At 42.4% G+C, this 19,240-nt stretch overlaps 1 pseudogene; it reads left to right on the top strand.

The window, feature by feature from the left end:
* The first annotated feature begins 15,992 nt into the window (after positions 1–15,992).
* LOC145260109 (U2 spliceosomal RNA) lies at positions 15,993–16,131 on the top strand (annotated as a pseudogene).
* Positions 16,132–19,240: the final 3,109 nt, after the last annotated feature.

Below are 19,240 nucleotides of genomic sequence, written 5' to 3'. Positions count from 1 at the left end.
GGCGAGGATGGCATACTACCTGAAATAGGCAAGGAAACCCTCTTCAAATCAGTCCATGAGCTCTTGTGCCTCTGCTGGGGGGGGGGGGTAAAGGTGGCCTTGGATATGCGCAACTTTAAGATCATCACCCTATATAAAAATAAAGAAGATCGTAGCAACTTCAGACACTACCGGGTCATCATTGAGTATGGTTGACAAGGTCTTTGCCAGAGTGGTTCTTGGCAGACTTTAAATCTTAGCAGAGATTCATCTATTCAGAGTCCCAGTGTGACTTCAGAAGCAAGAGATACACTGTGGATATGATTTTCTCCATTCGTCAACTCCAGGAAAAATTCTGCAAGCAGCAGATGTCTCCTTTCATCGATCTTTTTTTTTACATAGGCATCATCACTTATCAAGGCCAAGAGGCCACTCAGGGATAAGAGTTAAAGAGTGTACAGTAGACAATTAGACAATAAAGTAATCGTTAGTAATGGAAATTCGGTAAATTCGTTAACTTATATGGAATGGCTCATCAAAAACTTGTTTACATTAGACTTGAAGACAACGATATTGTAGTCAGCTGGAAAGCAGAAAAACGGAAGACAATTCCATAGGCGTGCAGTTCTAAGAAAGAAGCTTTGTTCATGGAATCTATGTTTAGGTTTAGGCACAGATAAAAAGTGGTAGAAATTGATTGATAGTGTTTTCAGCTAGACGGGTGTTTCTTACAAAAGTTTGGCGAGGGGGGGACCATAGATTGGAGCTCAGTCGAGCACTTGCCATGAAAATAACGATAAAGCAGAGACAAACTCGCAACATCTCTTCTGTGAGAAAAAGGTTTCAGGGAAGAGAAAAGGATATCCTCTACGAGGTTACAAAGTCTATTTTGAACTTTATCAAGGCAGGATAAGTCTTTCTAGCGGGTCCTGCTCAGATGTGGTAACAGTACTCCATCCTTGGACGTACCTGGCTCTTATATAGATAGAGAATTGCATCAGCAGTGAGATATCTACTGGATCGATAAAAGGATCCCACCATTTTCCAGTGGCCTTGGCAACGGATTTAATGTATGTGTTCCATTTCAGATCATGAGTAAAGGTCAAGTCCAGAAACTTGTCAAAACATGAGGCCTCCCCAAGACGAGAACCATTCATTTCAATTGATACCAGATAGGAATCAGAGTGTTGCTGATGTAAAGATAAAAGCTTGGTTTTAGATGCAATAGAAAAAGTTTGTTTCAGTTCCTAAAGAAGATCGGTTGTCCTCCTCGAATACTCAGCATCATCGTCTCGGTCCATGAGGATATGCAGGGTGTTGAGTCCAGCAAGGTTGTACTTACTCCGACTTTATTCAGCATCTTAAGTTTACCTTTAAACTCTTCACCAGAAGTGATGGCAAGCTTTTCAACCTTGCCAGGTTGAGGGCCAAGACCAATGTTCGCACAGTACTCATCAGGGAGTATCTGTTTGCTGATGATGCTATTATCACCACCCATAAAGATCAAGGAGACGGCGAAGCAGAGCGAATTCACAGAAGTGGTCTCTGAGCTCAAAGGAATATAAAAGATGAAGAAAGTCAAGATAGCACCACTAATTTTTGGAGTGCAACTAACAATACCAAAAAACTTTGAAAAAAGAATGGGAGAGATTCGAATCAGAGGTATGGCTGAGAAGATACTATGAATAAAAATAATGAAAACGGCTGAAATATTAAGGAAAACCCTTGAATGTGGAAACTAACACGCATGAGCTACAGGCACAAGCCAGACATACAGAAACTGCTGAACATATAAAGCACAAAGGAACATCACATGAAAACTGAAACTGCATAATTGTAAATTACTCCCTCCCCCCATCGCTACTGCCCTCCATTTTTTAGCTTTTTATTGTGTCTCCATAAACTGGCGCCACACCAAATAAGTGAAGAAGGTCAAGGAGGATAGAAAAACAGAGGAGTAAAAGCACTAGCCAGACCTCTGCTGGATAAGTGCTAAAACGGTTAGTACCTTGGGGAGGTCTATTGCCATCCAAATTCCAGTGAAAACCAATGGTTGCTTCCTACGAGAAATCAATGGTAAGTGGCTGTTGCGATAATGCAAATTCATTTACAAATATAATCAAAAGATGTGGGGAGCAGTAGAAATCTGGGGTAACTTGTCACTCACTAGAGAACACCACAAGTTGTTCTCAAAAGAGAAATCTTTAATAATATCTTGTGTGACTACTCCTAGTGAGTCAATAATAATAATAATAATAATAATAATAATAATAATAATAATAATAATAATAATAATAATAATAGCGACAACAACAAGACTCTAAAGAAGAATTAAAAAGAGGAAATCTTCATAGAATTAAAAAAGAGGATAATAAACAAAAACAACAAAAAAACAAACAAAAAATCTCAGCAAAACTCTGAATAACAAAACCAGCCCAACCCCTACAAAAACAACAACTTTTGAAAGTGATGGCCATAAAAAGTGACCCATCACATTGAATAACTTTCTTCTTAAGTGAACTTCTCCTGGAAGCTCTCAACAAATACCTTTTAATTACAGCAACCAAAATTTAATTTATCTCCCTTGCTCACTCTTTAGAGAAAAAATAGTAGAAAAACAAAAACAGTCTTTTGTTAGCTACTGATTTTCAGTTAATCTTTTGAAGCTAACTAACCATGAACCTAGAGTGAAATCTGTTCTTTTCGAGAATAGTGGCTCTTCTACTACACAGAGTAGTTTTATTTGTTAAAAAAAGCAAAAACAAAAAACAACACTTAACATTGACAAACTTTATTTCTACCTAGAAATACATTCCAAATGACAGTTTTAAGATTTCAAACAAGTTTCGAATTTCAAACTGCGACTGCGACGACCATTTTTCAAATTTGAAATCGTTGTAAAATGTGCTCATTATCGATGTTTTCAACATTTCAGGAATTTCGAAACTTTCAAATTGGCGAATAGAATATCAGATTGAATGGATGGATTTATAGAAGGATGTGTCCTTTGGTTAGTTTGTCATATTTAATTTTGAAATAGCATTTACCTTGGTCTGTCACGCTTGTTTAAAACAATATTTTAGTTCCTGAACGTGCAGACTAAATGAACGCATGTTAAGAATATCAATTTTTGTTGTGAGAGTTTAGTGCATTACGCCTTTCATTAAGAAGACAATTAACTGAAAGAAGGCAATTATAGAACTATATTGCACGCTAACTAATTGACCTATATGAGATGCATATATATTTCATAGTACCTATGTACTATGACGCTTACATTGCACCAAATGGTTATCGTCGTCGTACTCTTACGATGGTTTCATAGGATTTACATCCAGGAAGCTATAATGATACAACCATTAGGGGAAGTCAGCCACCCCCTTTTAACCACAATTGACTAAGCCAATCCAAGTTTGTATGCAATCTATAAACAACTGATCACGTGACTTTAACCTCGACCATTTTGTTTTGCTGAACCAATATCGGAGGTTGATGCAGTAAAAGAAAATCAGATTTCGTGCCAAAAAAGTAAAATAAAGCGTTACAGAGGTGAGTGCATGTTTCTTGTGTGTAGTAATAGTTTGATTAGATATAATATGTGGTAGTTGTTTGTTCAATTACTTGCCTTCATACCTGTAAAAGATCTTTACATTCACCACACATGAGATGCATGCATTTGAACAGACAATTCAATGAGGTCAGACTGGGGTAAGTTGAGCCAATGCTAATGGGGTAAGTTGTGCCACTGGCTCAACTTGCCCCATATGTCTTTTTACACGTTTTCAAGAAACAGATGAATGTGCAACCACATCAGTAGGCCTGTTATAGAGTGAATTCAAAATGCATGTTGTATAAGTTACATGCTCTACTTGTATAAGAATTAGATCTATGGGTTACCTGGTAAACGTTTAAGATGTGTAAGCCGTGCTTGGATAGGAATTTGCATGCTGTACAGGCGCTTTGTTATTCTAATAATAATAATTATTTTTATTATTACTATTATCATTATTATTTTTAACATTATTATTATTATCATTGTAGAATCAAGAATGCACTTACCTCCCCTCTCCACCATTATGGACTAGCCTACATTAGTCAGGCATGGTGGGTTATTCCATTTGGAGGCGCCTGATTGGCTAAACATGCCAGGAGAGGCAGGTGCCTCTCTACAAATGCCAGCTGTTCTGGCATTCATTGTTCAATGTTCCAGACTTATGCCAGGAACTCCACTGAATCAACTAGTTCACTCTAGTAATATTCTACATCCTTATCGGATTTATTGTGTTAACTTCATTTTTCTTTTTTGTGTGTTTCACAAAAAAAAAGCCCACCAGACATGCGCCACTACGTGCGAAAGACAAATCGTGGACAAACTCCTACATACGTTATAGAACGGGCTGCTGCTGCTGTTACTGGAGGTCAGAGTGTGAGGAGTGCTGCAAAGGACTTTAACATGGATCGAATGACAATGAAGCGGTACATGGACAAACAAGACAGTCAACCAGCAGGGACTGCTAACACACCTGTTTCCTTACGGCAATTGGTTTTTAGTCCTGAAATGGAAAGAGATTTGGCTGACCACGTGAAACAATTGTCAGACATGTTTCATGGTTTGTCATTTAGAAGATGTCGCACACTGGCATATGAGTTTGCTAAAAAAAACTGTCTCAATCTGCCACCAAGTTGGGATCGTGAGAAAAAAGCAGGACATGATTGGTGGTTAGGCTTCAAGAAGCGCCAGAACCTGGCAATTAGAGTGACAGAAGCAACATCTTTTAGGCGTGCCACAGCCTTCAACCGCCCAGTTGTTGATAAATTTTTCAACAACTTGAGTCAGATAATGGACAAGTACAAGTTCTCACCAAGTGACATTTACAACGCTGATGAGACTGGGTGCACCACCGTTCAAAACCCTGGAGCCGTTGTCACAGAAAAAGGAAAGAAACAAGTTGGTTCAATCACCGCTGAACGCGGGGAATTGGTAACGGTGGTGTACACTGTGAGTGCAATTGGATCAGTCGTGCCTTCTATGTTCATCCAGAGTCCACTACAGAGATCACTTCATCAGAGGTGGACCAACACAGTGCATAGGGAGGGCAATACGAAGTGGCTGGATGAATGAAGAGGTGTTTGTGGAATATTTAAATCACATCATCAAGCACACCAGATGCTCACCAGGAAAGAAAGTCCTCTTAATCCTCGACAACCATGACACACACATTTCTTTGAATGTTGTGAACACAGCAAGATCTCATGGCGTTGTCTTACTGACCATTCCACCACACACTTCCCATCGTCTCCAGCCACTTGACCGGTCAGTGTATGGACCCTTCAAAACAGCATACAACAGAGCCATGGATGGGTGGCTACGATCCAATCCAGGAAAAACAGTAACAATATATGAAATCCCAGCTCTAGTGAACCAAGCCCAGATGATTGCCATGACACCATTGAACATTGCTGCTGGATTCCAAGCCTCGGGCATTCATCCATTTAACCGGGACATCTTTAGTGAAATTGACTTTTCCCCTTCTCTTCCAACTGACCGTGAGCAAAATGTGGCTGCAGAAAGCCTTGAGGCAAATTCTACTGTGGAAGATGCAGGACCATCAGGTGAGGTTCCTGGAGCAGTCTTGCCCGTGCACAGTGATGATGTCCGACCACAAAAACAGCAAGAAGATGATCTTATGCAACCATCCGCATCTGGGTCTTGTGTTTCATCTAGCTCACATGATGTCAGGCATCGTCCATACATTTCACCATCTGTAATTCAGCCATTTCCGAAAGCAGCACCAAGAAAGGCAAGAAGAGGTGGTCACAAAAAGGGCAGCTCAAAGATTTTGACTGACAGTCCTGAACGACAGAAGCTGATAGCCCTTTCTGAAAATAGAAAGAGGAGCCTATTAACAAAAACAAAACAGTGTTTGTTCAATGCTGGTGGGAAAAAGTCATGTCCCCTGAGATCTAAAACCCCATGTTCAAGTGACACTGATGATTCAGATTTTGAATTTGATGATGTGTCATCAGATAGTGATGGTGATATTGATCTGGATAGCCCAATAATCGAAGGTGACTTTGTGGTTGTCAAATGTGCTGGCAAATCACGAACTGTGAACTATATTGCCCGGGTTGACACTCTCAACGGGGAGGACTTTGAGTTTGAAGGTGTTTTCCTTCAAAAAGTTGCTGGGAAGGTAGGAACGGAGAAGCCTGTGTTTGTTCCAAACCCAAAGGACGAAGTGGGTTTCAATGCAGAAGATGTTGTTTACAAGCTGCCACAGCCAAATAGTGTTGGCAGTTCTGTCCGTTGTTCTAGCCAGCTCGTTTTCAGCTGTGACTTGTCATAGTGGCAACTTCATTAACTTACTTTCAGATATATGTTTCAAATTTTGTGCTGGTTCATTCGCTGTAATTAACATTTCTACTTCATTATTATAATTTGTTTTATAACCACAGCAACAATTTTGGGCTTGTTCTTTCTTTATTTGCAACACATTTTTGCGTGGCACAACTTACCCCTGTGTGGCACAACTTACCCCAGAGGTTGGATCAACTTGCCCCATGGTCGGGGCAAGTTGAGCCATTTGATATGCATTTTTGTAAAGCACATGGTCGGTTTAGGTGTACTAGCAGAAAACTGCAACTTGTTTCAAAATGTTCCCAAATAAAAGAATTTTATAATAATACACTTATCTTTGCAAAATAATTAGTCGTTTGGGTTCTGAAGAGCCAAAATGGAAAATTGGCTCAACTTACCCCGACTTCCCCTATATATATATATATATATATATATATATATATATATATATATATATGCGTGTGTGTGTGTGCATTAATATACAATATAATTTTTGTAACCACGTTCACCCCAAACAATCTAAGCAGGAGCTTCTAGAAAGATCTTATCCTACTTTGACTGAGTTCAAAATAGACTTCGTAACCTAGTGGGGGATGCTCTTTTCTCTTCCCTGCTACTTATTACTCACAGAAGAGACGTTGCGAGCCTGTCTCTGCTTTATCGTTATTCTTATGGCAAGTGCTCGACTGAGCTCCAATCTATGGTTCCACCTTGCCGAACTTACCCAATAAACACACATCTAGCTGAGAACACTATCAATAATTTCCCCCACTCTTTATCTGTGCTTAAACCTAAACGTAGATTCCATGAACAAAGCTTCTTTCTCAGAGCTGCACACCTGTTGAACTGTCTTCCGTTTACCTGCTTTCCAGCTTATTACAATATGATCGCCTTCAAGTCCAATGTAAAGAAGTTCTTGATGAGCCGTTCCCCTTAAGTAATCCAATTTACCAAATTTCCACTACTAACGATTCCTATGATATTGCTCCATTGACCAATGTACACTTATTAGCCCTTATCCTCAAGTGGCCTCTGGCCTTGATAAGTTGATAACTTTTTTGTAAAAAAATGCAAAAAAAAACCAAGGCAAATCGCCAGTTGGACATAAGGGGCTATTATTTGGGTCAATTTTTAGAGGAGATGAGTAAGATGTGTGCTTACATTTAAATTTTTGCATGTTAGTACATTCAGGGAAGCAGACAACAGGAATGGAATTTCAAAGTCTAACTGACCAAGAGGAAAAACTCTTAGAGCTTTCTGGCATTTATGGACTTTTACAGTGCAAGGGTTAGGGTTTTGTTGCTAAGTGGGTTTATCGGGGGTATGTACATCATAGGGAGACATGTGCAATGATGTCATCAGAGTACATTCCATTCTTGTAAAACAAGCACAAGGATGCGACATTAAGGCGATAGGACAGAGGTTGGGGTTTAGTTGACAGTGCGGAACATATTAGATTAGAGGCTCTTCTTTGGATCCTGTCAAAGAGGTAGAGACAAGCGGTAGATGCACAATCCTAGCTATGGCAACATTACTCCATACATGAGGAATTGCTGGATTTGTAGGGGCACAGGATATTCTTAGGTGTAAGTAGTCTTCTAGCACGATAGAGGGAACCCACCTTCCTTGTAGCAGCCTTCAAAATGTCCTCAATGCACCATATTCCAGCTCATATTGCCTGTGAATGTTAAGCCGAGAAGTTTGAAGGACAAACTCTCAGATAGGGTGTTATTTGTCATGGCTATCGGTGGTTGGAAAGATTCTGGTAATTGTTAACGGTAATTGTTAACGGTAATTGTTAAAGGTAATTGTTAACGGTAATTGTTAACGGTAATTGTTAACAGTAATTGTTAACGGTAATTGTTAAAGGAGAGCAGCTTCATTTTAGTGGTATTAAAGGTTACCATCCACTTACAATCCCATTTTACTACAGTCTGGGGGTCATTTTCTAAAGATTCTGCCATTGACTAAGATTTGTGCACATCCGTTTTTCCCTCGTGTCTGTTATAAAACATTGTATCATTGACAAATATACCCATCTTAGACACAATGTTATTAGAGAGGTCGTTTATGAATATCATTAGTAATAGTGGTCCAGGGGTCGACCTCTGAAGTACTCCTGCATTAATGTTATGCCGTTTGGATGTGTGTCCATCAAGGACAACTTGGATTGTGCTTTTGTCTAAGAAGGACTTAATTATATTTAATATTGTCCAGTTATACTGTATTATTCAATCTCCATTAAAGTTTGCCCGCCTTGTCAAGTGCATGGTATATGCGTTCAAAAATGACCGTCAAGGTATCTACAGTAGAACATTGCCTGATTCCATACTGTGTGTCAGAGAGATTAGCTTTGGCGAGGTGGTGGCCTAATGCTTAACTGATTAATGTCGAAAAGATTTTAATGAAGAGAGGGAGTAGACTGATAGGGTGATAATTGAGCAGGTCATTCATTTCACCAGAATTCTTGTACACTGATACCACAGAGGTCATTTTCCGGCAATTTAGGAAGCAAGCTCCAGCAAGGCATTTGTTTTAGAGCTTGGAAAGTACAGAGGCTAGCTCAGCTGAGAATTTCTTAATTAGTATAGCAGGGATGAAATCAGGCCCCCATACACCTTTCGGGTGTTTTTTATGTTATCACGGATATGAGAAGGAGTGATTTTCAGATCATCAAGTGTGGCTTCAGTTCACATAGGGAAATTAGGGAGGAAGTTGTTTGTTAGCTCTAAGATGGAGTTGGAGGCAAATCGCCGGGCAAGCAGTTCCACCTTCTCGGTTGTCATGCATGTAAACTTCTGGTTGTTAGATAATGGAGGAATTACCCATTGTCCATTATTCAATGCACTTTTATACATTTTCTGGAAATCACGAGTTCCTATCTTCTGCTATTCTATGCTTTTCCTGGTTATTTCAGTATATCTACTTTTTGTAGTACTTTGTCATTTTGAGCAACGGCTCCTCACTTCGGGGTTGAGATTTAAGCGTGATGCCTACTAATATCACTAGGTGGTCTGCGTTTCTAAGTGGATTCTGAGCACCAGTCACACAATCACCTGTAGTAAGGAATGAGTCTAGAAATGATGCTTGCTGGTGTTCACGATCTGGGAGGTGGGTCGGGAACATGACTGTCTGTAAGGGAATGGACTATAAAGAAGCTATGAGTACAGCGTCCAGCTGCATCTGTGCAACTTGAGAAACTAAGCTAATTTTTATGTTGGGCATTAAAGTTATCAAACACATGTATTTGGGCGTTAGAATCTAATGAGAGTGCTCCAGAGACATAATCGATTAGGGTACAGTTCTGATTTGAGGGAGACGGTAGAAAAATATAAATAATTAACACAGTGTTGATAGATTAGTCGAAAGCATATGAGGGCCTGATCATTCGATTGAAGGCGTTGCTCTCTAGTCAAGGAGAGGGTGTTACGAATATAGACTCAAATTCGTGCATATATCTTTCCGTGTCCTTACGGTAGAGAGGGAAGCATCCTGTGATGTTAAAGTAGTTAGAGAGGATTGGACAGTGTAGATTTGTTTCATCTAATGTCCGTGGATTTTACTGAGAGAAGACACTACATCTTCTAGGTTACTTCAAAGCCCACGGATATTTGTGAATGCGAGCCTCAAAGGAGGAAGTGAATTAGTTTTGTTTGTATGGTTGTTGGGTTTAGTTGTGATATTTGTTTGGGTTGTCATTTCATTACGTTTTGTTTAATTTCAGGTTGTGAGTAGAGTGTTGGACAAAGTGGGTCAGTTTTGACGCCAAGTATGCATACACAAGTAGTTCATTAGCCGAGTCTTGTCTAGAGGGTTGTTGTCTCGTGAAAGCCCGCTGGAGATAGCAGCAGGGTCCACTTCCATGCGCAATATGACACTACAACTATCCTAATATTATACAATAGATGATAGAGCATCCACTCTAAATGCTACGAAAGAGTTAGGTAACCTGTACTGTCAGTCGAAAGCAGCTGTCAGACAAACTGATAAACAGGTACCCTCAACCTCTCAGACAGAATCGGGCCTGATCAGTCAAGTGAATACAAGTAAACCCAATTTGCTCAGTTTGTATAAGAAAGAAATTGGTTATGAAGGGCGGCGTTCATTGTCCTAGTCAAGAAACCAGGCCAAGAAAAGGGTAGTTCTGGCGAGTTCTTGACATCATACTTCTGCGACTGGTTAATAGACAAAGAAAGAGTATGTAAGCCGGGCAATAGGCATATCTATCTAGTCCTTAAGAAATTTAGGTTTACAAACCAGAAAATTTGTTAGAGTGACTAGCTCTAGGGAGGTTGTAAACCAGGACTGAAGAGCCTCCCCCTCCTCAGTTTTTACATAAGAGTTTTCCTTCTTTTAGATGGATGACCTGGCATGTCACTAGTAAGGGTGCTGGAGGTAAACGTTTGTCTGGGCTGACGTTATCCGCCTGATAGTCAGGGACCCGAACCTTAGATTAACCACTAAGGAGGCTGTCCTATCAGCAGGCGCAAAGTACTGGGACTGCTGTATTGCCATTTGGTGAGTGGATCTGGACCATGCAGTAGTCTCTGGTGGGGCCTCTCGATGCCATACTAGTGGGTAATTGTTACGGCTTTACCTTTTCGTGTGCTACAAAAAATAAATTTCCTGTCTTTTTCTCTCTTACTTTCCCTCTCTGTACTGCTCTAACCAAGTATGCCGACCTATTCCACAAATCCTTAAACCTCAACATGAAATATCTCCAGAATAAAAACTCGATTAAACCTAGAACCCCATCTTCCAACGTAGACCCCTACTACCAGGTCTCCTTCTCCAACATCAGGGGTCTACGTTCCAACCTTCCAGAGGTTGAAACCCAATTACAGGAGACGAAACCGGACATATTCTTTCTAAGTGAAACTGGAATAGGGCCGACCACTTCCCTAGATGAGTTCATAATTAACGGATACTCAAATTTAACAGCTAAATCTGACCCCCAAGATCGCCACGGGCATGGAATATGTGCCTACATTAAGGATGGCTTCCCGTGTGGCAGGGATATCTCTAGAGAAGATCCTAATTTACCCTATATGTGCTTCAGGGTTGCACTTGCTAACACCACTGCATTTATATTTGCCCTCTATAGGCCCCACAACAGTGGAGTTACTATCTTTAAGAGCATATCTGAGAAAATAGACCACATACTGTCTTCACATCCCTCGGCTAACATCCACATATGTGGTGACTTCAACGTCCATAACGTGGAATGGCTGACCCATTCAAATAAGACAGACGATGAGGGGAGGTTTTGTCATGATTTTGCCATTGCTTATGATCTCACTCAGATTGTTCGCGAACCCATCCGTGTGCCCGGTCAATATGCAAGCCTCTTAGACCTTTTTCTCTCAACTTCCCCTGAGCTATGTTCATATTCCGTTCATTCTCCTCTAGGATCCTCCGACCACTCCGTCGTATCAGTTAAGATAAAAACGAAATGTAAGAAGCCCCCAGACGTACCCCTCCACCGTACTGTATACTGATACTCTATGGCCGAGTGGGATAGCTTCCGTACATTCATATCTGATTTACCTCTGCACTCCATGTTTAAAAAGGATGTGTCCTCTATAGTATCAGATCTGACCGAATGGTTAATTGCAGGCATAGACCAATTCATACCATCTAAAAAATTCCAACAAAAACCTAACAGCCAGCCATGGTTCTCCCCAGAATGTGCTGCTGCTATCGCGCACAGAAATCACTTTTTCCATAGCTACCAACATAATAGATGCACTGAGACTAAAGCTGCTTTTAGGTCTGCCAGCAACCACTGTAAAAGAGTAATAAAAAATGAAAGAGAGCTATATGCCCAGTCTGTTAAATCCAAGGTAGCTGATCAGCGGCTTGGATCCCACCAGTTTTGGCAAATAACAAATAGGATCCTGAACAGAAGTGTGCGTTCTATCCCAACCATTATCAATGGACCAGAGGTCATCTCGTCAGCGTCAGACAAGGCCAAACTATTTGCAAAGAACTTTGCAGCTAATTCTACCCTATGCGACGAAGGCCATCAACTCCCCATATTTCCTCCTATAACACAGAACAAGCTAGGTAACATACAAATATCCGTGCATGAGGTCGCCAAGCTAATAAAGAACCTAGATTCCAGTAAAGCAACTGGCCCTGATGGCATCCCAATTATAGTGTTAAAAAAGCTTCAACCAGAACTTGCTCCCATACTTACGAAACTATTTAAGCGCTGCCTTAAGGAGAAGTGCTTTCCGACTCCCTGGAAGACCTCATCAGTTTACCCTGTATTTAAGAATTCAGGTGATAAGTCATCTCCCTCTCAATACAGACCAATAAGTCTCCTGTGTGTTATGAGTAAGTTGCTGGAATCCATATTAAATAGAGAAATAGTCAACCACCTCAGCAGGAATAACCTTCTTAGTGACACACAATATGGTTTCCGCTCTGCAAGATCTACTGCAGATGTGCTGACGGTTATATCCCACAGGATTAGTGAATCTCTTGACAAAGGCTTCCTTTCTAGGGCAATTGCTCTCGACATATCAAAGGCCTTCGACAAGGTATGGCATAAGGGTCTACTTCACAAGATTTCCAGCTACGGTATAACTGGAAATGTTTTCTCAATCATTAAATCATTTCTCTCTGATAGGCTCATAAGAGTAGTGGTAGATGGTCAAAAATCGGAGGCCTGCAATATAAATGCTGGAGTCCCTCAGGGGTCAATCCTGGGCCCAACTCTCTTCCTGATCTACATCAATGACCTCCCTAAACACATACTTAAATCATTCGTTGACATCTATGCTGATGACACGACCATCTACGGCAACACATCAAAGGCTGTAAATGACAAAGTTCTCTCTGATTCTCTCTCCTCTGATCTCGAGCGCGTGGGTCAGTGGGGGAAGATGTGGCTGGTTACCTTTAATGCATCCAAAACCAAACTGCTATCCTTACATCATCAACGCTCTGATCCCCATCTGGCATCAATTGTGATGGATGGCTCTCGTCTGGGTGAGGCCCCGTGTTTTGACAAGCTTCTGGGTTTGACCTTTACTCCTGATCTGAAATGGAATACGTACATCAAGTCTGTTGCCAAGGTCGCTGGAAAGATGGTGGGATCCTTCTACCGCTCCAGAAGATATCTCACTACGGATGCAATTCTCTATCTATATAAAAGCCAAGTACGTCCAAGGATGGAATACTGTTGCCATATCTGGGCAGGAGCTGCTAAAAACAGCCTATCCTGCCTTGACAGAGTACAAAATAGACTTCGTGGCTTAGTGGGGGATGCCCTTTTCTCTACCCTGCAACCTCTCTCCCACAGAAGAGACGTTGCGAGTCTGTCCTTGTTTTATCGTTATTTCCATGGCAGATGCTCGTCTGAACTCCAATCTCTGGTCCCCCCTCGCCAATCTTTCACGAAAAACACCCGTCTAGCTGAATCCACTGTGAAAAATTTCCCCCACTCTATATCTGTGCCTAAATCAAAACGCGGATTCCATGAACAAAGCTTCTTTCTTAGAACTGCACGCCTGTGGAACTCTGTTCCGTCTGCCTGCTTCCCTCCGGACTACAACTTGGATGTCTTCAAGTCCAATGTTAACAAATTCCTAATGAACCGCCCCCTTAAGTAAACATTTCAGCAAATCTCCTCACTAACGTAATGTACTTGCAATAACCCTTATCCCTGAGTGGCTTCCGGGCCTTGATAAGTGGTGATCACTGTGTAAAAAAAAAAAAAAAAAAAAAAAATCACACCGAGATAAAAGTAAAGAGAAAATATACCTCTTCATAAAGCATTTCTCTTCATAAAGCATTTCTCTTCATAAAGCATTTATATTTAAATTTCAATACATTTTTTTTCTCAGTTTTACTGTTATGATGACATTCTAAGCAGAATTTATACAGCCAACAGTTTCATATTGTGTCTCCTTTGCAAAACATTTGCAGCTGCACAATGAAATTTGTAATAAAACATATGAAAACAAAATCTTCAAAAACTTGAAAAAGGAGATTCGTCTCGAAATATTAAATATACTATTAACAATTGGCATTTAACCTATTTTTACTGAACATTTATTTCGCATTGTCAAAACTTTTCAAATAAAATACTTTTTTATATACAAACAATTCTTCACCGTTTGATAAAAATGAAGTCACAGAATATATGAGGAATACGCACATACAATTCGTGTAAATATTTTATCATATAGAAAGAATATTTCTGAATGCAAACATTTTATGCTGACAAATCCGTGCTATTATTACTATAGTGAGAAAATTGATTTTAAAATATATTTCTCTGAAAATATCTAATTGTGTTGTACGTTTATTGTTTAAAAATAAATCGAGTGAAGTTTCAGAAGCGACGTTTTCCAAAGTGTATTTCATGAAATCTGATAAATTATTTTGCTAAATTCTCGCTAGTAAAGTAGTCAAATCAAATGATTCCAACCAATTTTATAATTGATATCCTAAAAGAGACTCTAAAAACGTGTCTGAAATATAAGGGGTATACATCTTCATGCTGACATATTTTAGAAAGAAACTATTTGGTTATCGGTGGTTCACAAGAAAATTGTGAAGAATGGCCATATGTTCCCTCAAAAGATAACAAAACAACCGCTACAAGGACCGTACTATTTTTACATAGAATTTTGAAGTTAAATTGAATTTTTATGATATATTTTATTTATTGTACAAAATAGTTGAAAAAAAAAAACGCTCTTATTCCCAACATTAAGAATGAATTTCTAAATAATAGCGTTATTATTTCAACACGATTCACACTGTGCATAATTACTGAATAATGTATACGTTGTTTTTAGTCGCGTGCAAGCGACTCTATAAGTCACTCCGTTGGTCCGTTTGTCCATCGGTCCGTCGGTCAGTCTGTCCGTAACATTTTTGTGCTTGGCCTTTTGGGTTAAGATCAAAGGTCTGTTGTTAATACATGCTGTTCTTTTTAAGCTTTTCTTGGCCTTTTGGCCCTTCATACCAACTTTCACTATCCAGCTCCCATTTCCCACCCATCGGGAGCTGGTATCCCTTTCCCTCACCCTCCCTCTCTCTACACATTAAAAAACGGCCTTGTGCCTAATTTGCTCAGTGGGGAAGCAAATAAATACAAACCAATTGTCACTATCCAGCTCCCCTACTAGCCGGGGAGTTGGTTCCCATTTCTCCTTCACACCTCACATTAAAAATCGGCCTTGTGCCTAATTTGCTCGGTGGGGGAACAAATAAATACCCTGTTCCGGCACATACTGCAAGCAAAGACCATATGTGGGGGCGACCTCACATATAAGACATTGGTCAATGCAGGGGCAATCCCTTCATACCAATTGTCACTATCCAACTCCCCTACTCCCCGGAGAGCTGGTCCCCATTTCCCCTTCACTCCTCACATTAAAAATCGGCCTTGTGCCTAATTTGCTCGGTGGGGGAACAAATAAATACCCTGTTCCGGCACATACTGCAAGCAAAGACCATATGTGGGGGCGACCTCACATATAAGACATTGGTCAATGCAGGGGCAATCCCTTCATACCAATTGTCACTATCCAACTCCCCTACTCCCCGGGGAGCTGGTCCCCATTTCCCCTTCACTCCTCACATTAAAAATCGGCCTTGTGCCTAATTTGCTCGATGGGGGGGGGGAAATAAATAAAGCTTTTCTTGGCCTTTTGGCCAAGATCAAAGTGTAGTATCTGATCTTCCAGCTGCCTCATCTTTGATTTTTCTTAAGAGGTCCGCCACTTGACCACTCCAGTCAAGTGGCTTCACTTTGGTCACTTTTGTGACTCTACTAACCTTTGTTAATGGGACCGACCCCCTCCTTTGGGAGTCTGGACCCTTTTCGCTCCCCCAGAACCGACGCCATTGTGTGGTAGTGTGGACCCGAAAACCGTTCCCTTCTTTAAGAGTTTGCTGTTTTCGGGACCGACATCACTTTCTTTGGTAGACGCGACCTGGTTGGGTTAGCTTTAGTCTGTTGGGTACTTCGTTTCCTCTTCTCCTCTGAAGTTGAAAGTGTCCATTCTCTCCTCTCTTAATTGCCTGACCTGCCAGGCCCAACCTTTGTCTTCCTTCGCTGCTCTCTCAGTGGATTGAGCAGACCGGGTTCACTTTCTCGCTTCGTTGGGGTTATTTGTGGGTTGGATGACATGGGTAGGGCGAGTGTTTTGTTTCTGCTCCCCTCTCTGGGCAGAGATGTCTATCCCCTCTCTCTCTTAATTGTGACGCAGCACACTAATCCGTCAGCACCCACTGTGTCTTCCTTCACTGCTCTCCCCCCCTTGCGGGGATCAGAGCTGACTTATCCGACATCCCTGTGAGTGAGAGGTCAATCCACTTTCTCTCTTCTGACCTCCCCTCCATCCCCCATTTCCCTGCATTTTCTTTTCTCCCCTGCTATACTTTGGTCCGAGTCAGTGGCTGGTGCAGTTTTGTCTGCACGATGCCGTGAAAAAGGCATATACCACCCCAGATGCACAACATCGCCCCACTCGAGTACTCCCCATCGGAGGGAGAACCTACCATGAACGAAGTAGAGGAGGAGAAGGCCAGAGTAGGGCCGCAGCCCGTGGCGACCCAGGCAGGTCCAACATCAGGAGGGCAACCAGTCCCACCCCCGGCTCCCCATGAGGGCCACTCTCCAGACCGGGGAGTCAAAGAAGCGGCTGACGAGGGAATGAGGTGCCATCTGAGTGGTACACATCCTGTGACACCCCTTCCACCTCAATCCTCGTTGGTCGGAGATAGCACTCCCACTCAGACTCCCCAAGAGGACAAGTCCCAGATGGAAGCTTCTATGCCTGCGGTGGATGATGAGGGAACGAGGTACCGCTCAAGTGGTCCACAACTAGTGGCACCCTCTGAACCTCAATCCTCGTCTGCCAAGGGCAACCTAGTCACCCCAGCTCCCCAAGAGGGCAATACCCAAAAGAACTGGGCCAAGAGGGTTGATGAGATCAGAAAAACGGATGGTGTACCACGGCCAGTGTCACCCACGGCTCCTCAGCAACTGTTCACCTTGAACAGCCCACAGCCTCGTCCAGGAGAGGATCCCCCAACCTTGGATGGAGAGGACGAAAGCAGACAGAACCCAAAGGCACATAGAAGAAGCATTAGCTGCCCTAAGGAGTCTTGGCGGGGAAATCCAAAAGACTACCTCAAAAGTTTCGCCCAAGAAGGATCAACAATCCAGAAGGAGCGAATCCCCAGCACCAGTCAGAGGAGCTCCAACTCCAGGGAAATCGACGGCCGCGGAGAAACCTAACAAGGAAAACTCCCCATAGGTGACTCGCCAACAAGGTGACCAACGAGAAAGGAGCCAGGAAGCAACATCCGATGCTGACAGGGACAGCATGGTGGCACTCCTCCTGGAGCTAAATATTCCAGCCAGCTATATCTGCAGGAGGAGCTATGCCATGTAGGATATGCTGCTACCCAGTCCAGAAGATGCAGTAAGGCTCGCGAGCACTGGCCACCGGGGTAAAAGAATAAGACTCCAACTGGAGTACTTAAGCAAGAGGAAGGCCAACGTCTGTGTTCCAGTCTACATGGGCGCCAAGCAGTACGGGGCGATCCTAAGTCAGTACGGTGATGTGGAAACCACCAACGAAAGGTCATGACTGGAGAACACAAGGTCAGAATAGTCATGGACAAGGCCGAATTTGAAAAAAATCCCAGCCATGTTTAAATTCGAGGATTGGACCATGGCCCTCATAGTGGAGGGCAGGAAGCCCCACTGCTGGCACTGTCAAAAACGAGGACACATGGCTAAGGACTGTCCCAAAAGACTCCCGGCCACAGTCCCTCTAAAACCGCAAGGTTTGGCCCCGACGATAAAGCCAACCCAAACTCCGGCTGCAGCTCAACCAACAACTTCCGCCACAGTCAAACTGGGTCAAGCAGCAGAGGCTAGATGGTCGACGGTCAATAAGAGGGACAGACGTCCCCTAAGGGCTCCTGAACAAACAGTGACCATCGATGAACCAGACAACACACTCATGGACATCCCGGCGCCCTCTTCCACAAACAAGAGGAAACTTCAAGACTCAGAGGAAGAGATCGCGTCGGAAGAAGAGGAGACCACAGCATCAGCAGTGGCAGAAACAGCAAAGACAGCAGAGACAGGTGAAAGAACAAAGACAAAGAGGAAGAAGAGCAGGAAGACGAAGGGAAACACCCCCACCCCCAAAAGACAAAGTTTATAACGCCGAGGCTGATCTCTCCAAACAGCCAGAGCAAAAGGCCCCCTCCATCCCCAAACCCTCCAGAACTCTAGCACACAAACCATCTTCAGAAAGGACAAATAACGCCCCCCAAAAAGCAACAGCCTCAGCACCAAGCACCCCTACACCCTATACCCGACACGCCCACCCCCACTTCATCATCCCCTACTCCTCCTCCCCTCCCCGCTAAAGAGAAACCAACCCCAACCACAACTGTCCGCACGGAGCGGACAAAAAGACTCCCCTTCCTTTCAGGAGGAAGGATATGTGAGACAGGCCCTCTGCAGGCAACACCAGAGCTAAAAGGCCAGCAGAAGGTCCGTTACAACCAACTAAGGAACTTTACCTATGTCAGTGGGGACAATATCACCAATCTCACCAACTTCAAAGACGCTCCCTTGTTGACCACATTTGTTAGGATCAACAAGGCTTCCAGGACAGAGGCTCTCTGGGCCATAATAGATTTAAAACATTTTTTTTTATTACATTTTCACCCCAAGCAAGGCACATTGCCACTGTGGTGTAGGGGGCTACTATCAGGGGCAGCAACTACTGGGGTACTATGTTGGGATTTGGGCAGCAAGATGTTGGTTCATGTTACACTTGAACTGCTGCATGTCAGTACAGTTGGAGAAGCAGGGACCTGGAATGGAATTCCTGAGTCTAGCGGTTCTGGGGA

Source organism: Euprymna scolopes, chromosome 35 (assembly GCF_053919585.1).
Source record: "Euprymna scolopes isolate OS-2025 chromosome 35, ASM5391958v1, whole genome shotgun sequence".
NCBI lineage: Eukaryota > Metazoa > Mollusca > Cephalopoda > Sepiida > Sepiolidae > Euprymna > Euprymna scolopes.
Note: the sequence above shows the minus strand (reverse complement) of the source record. Positions and strands in the feature narration are given on the sequence as shown.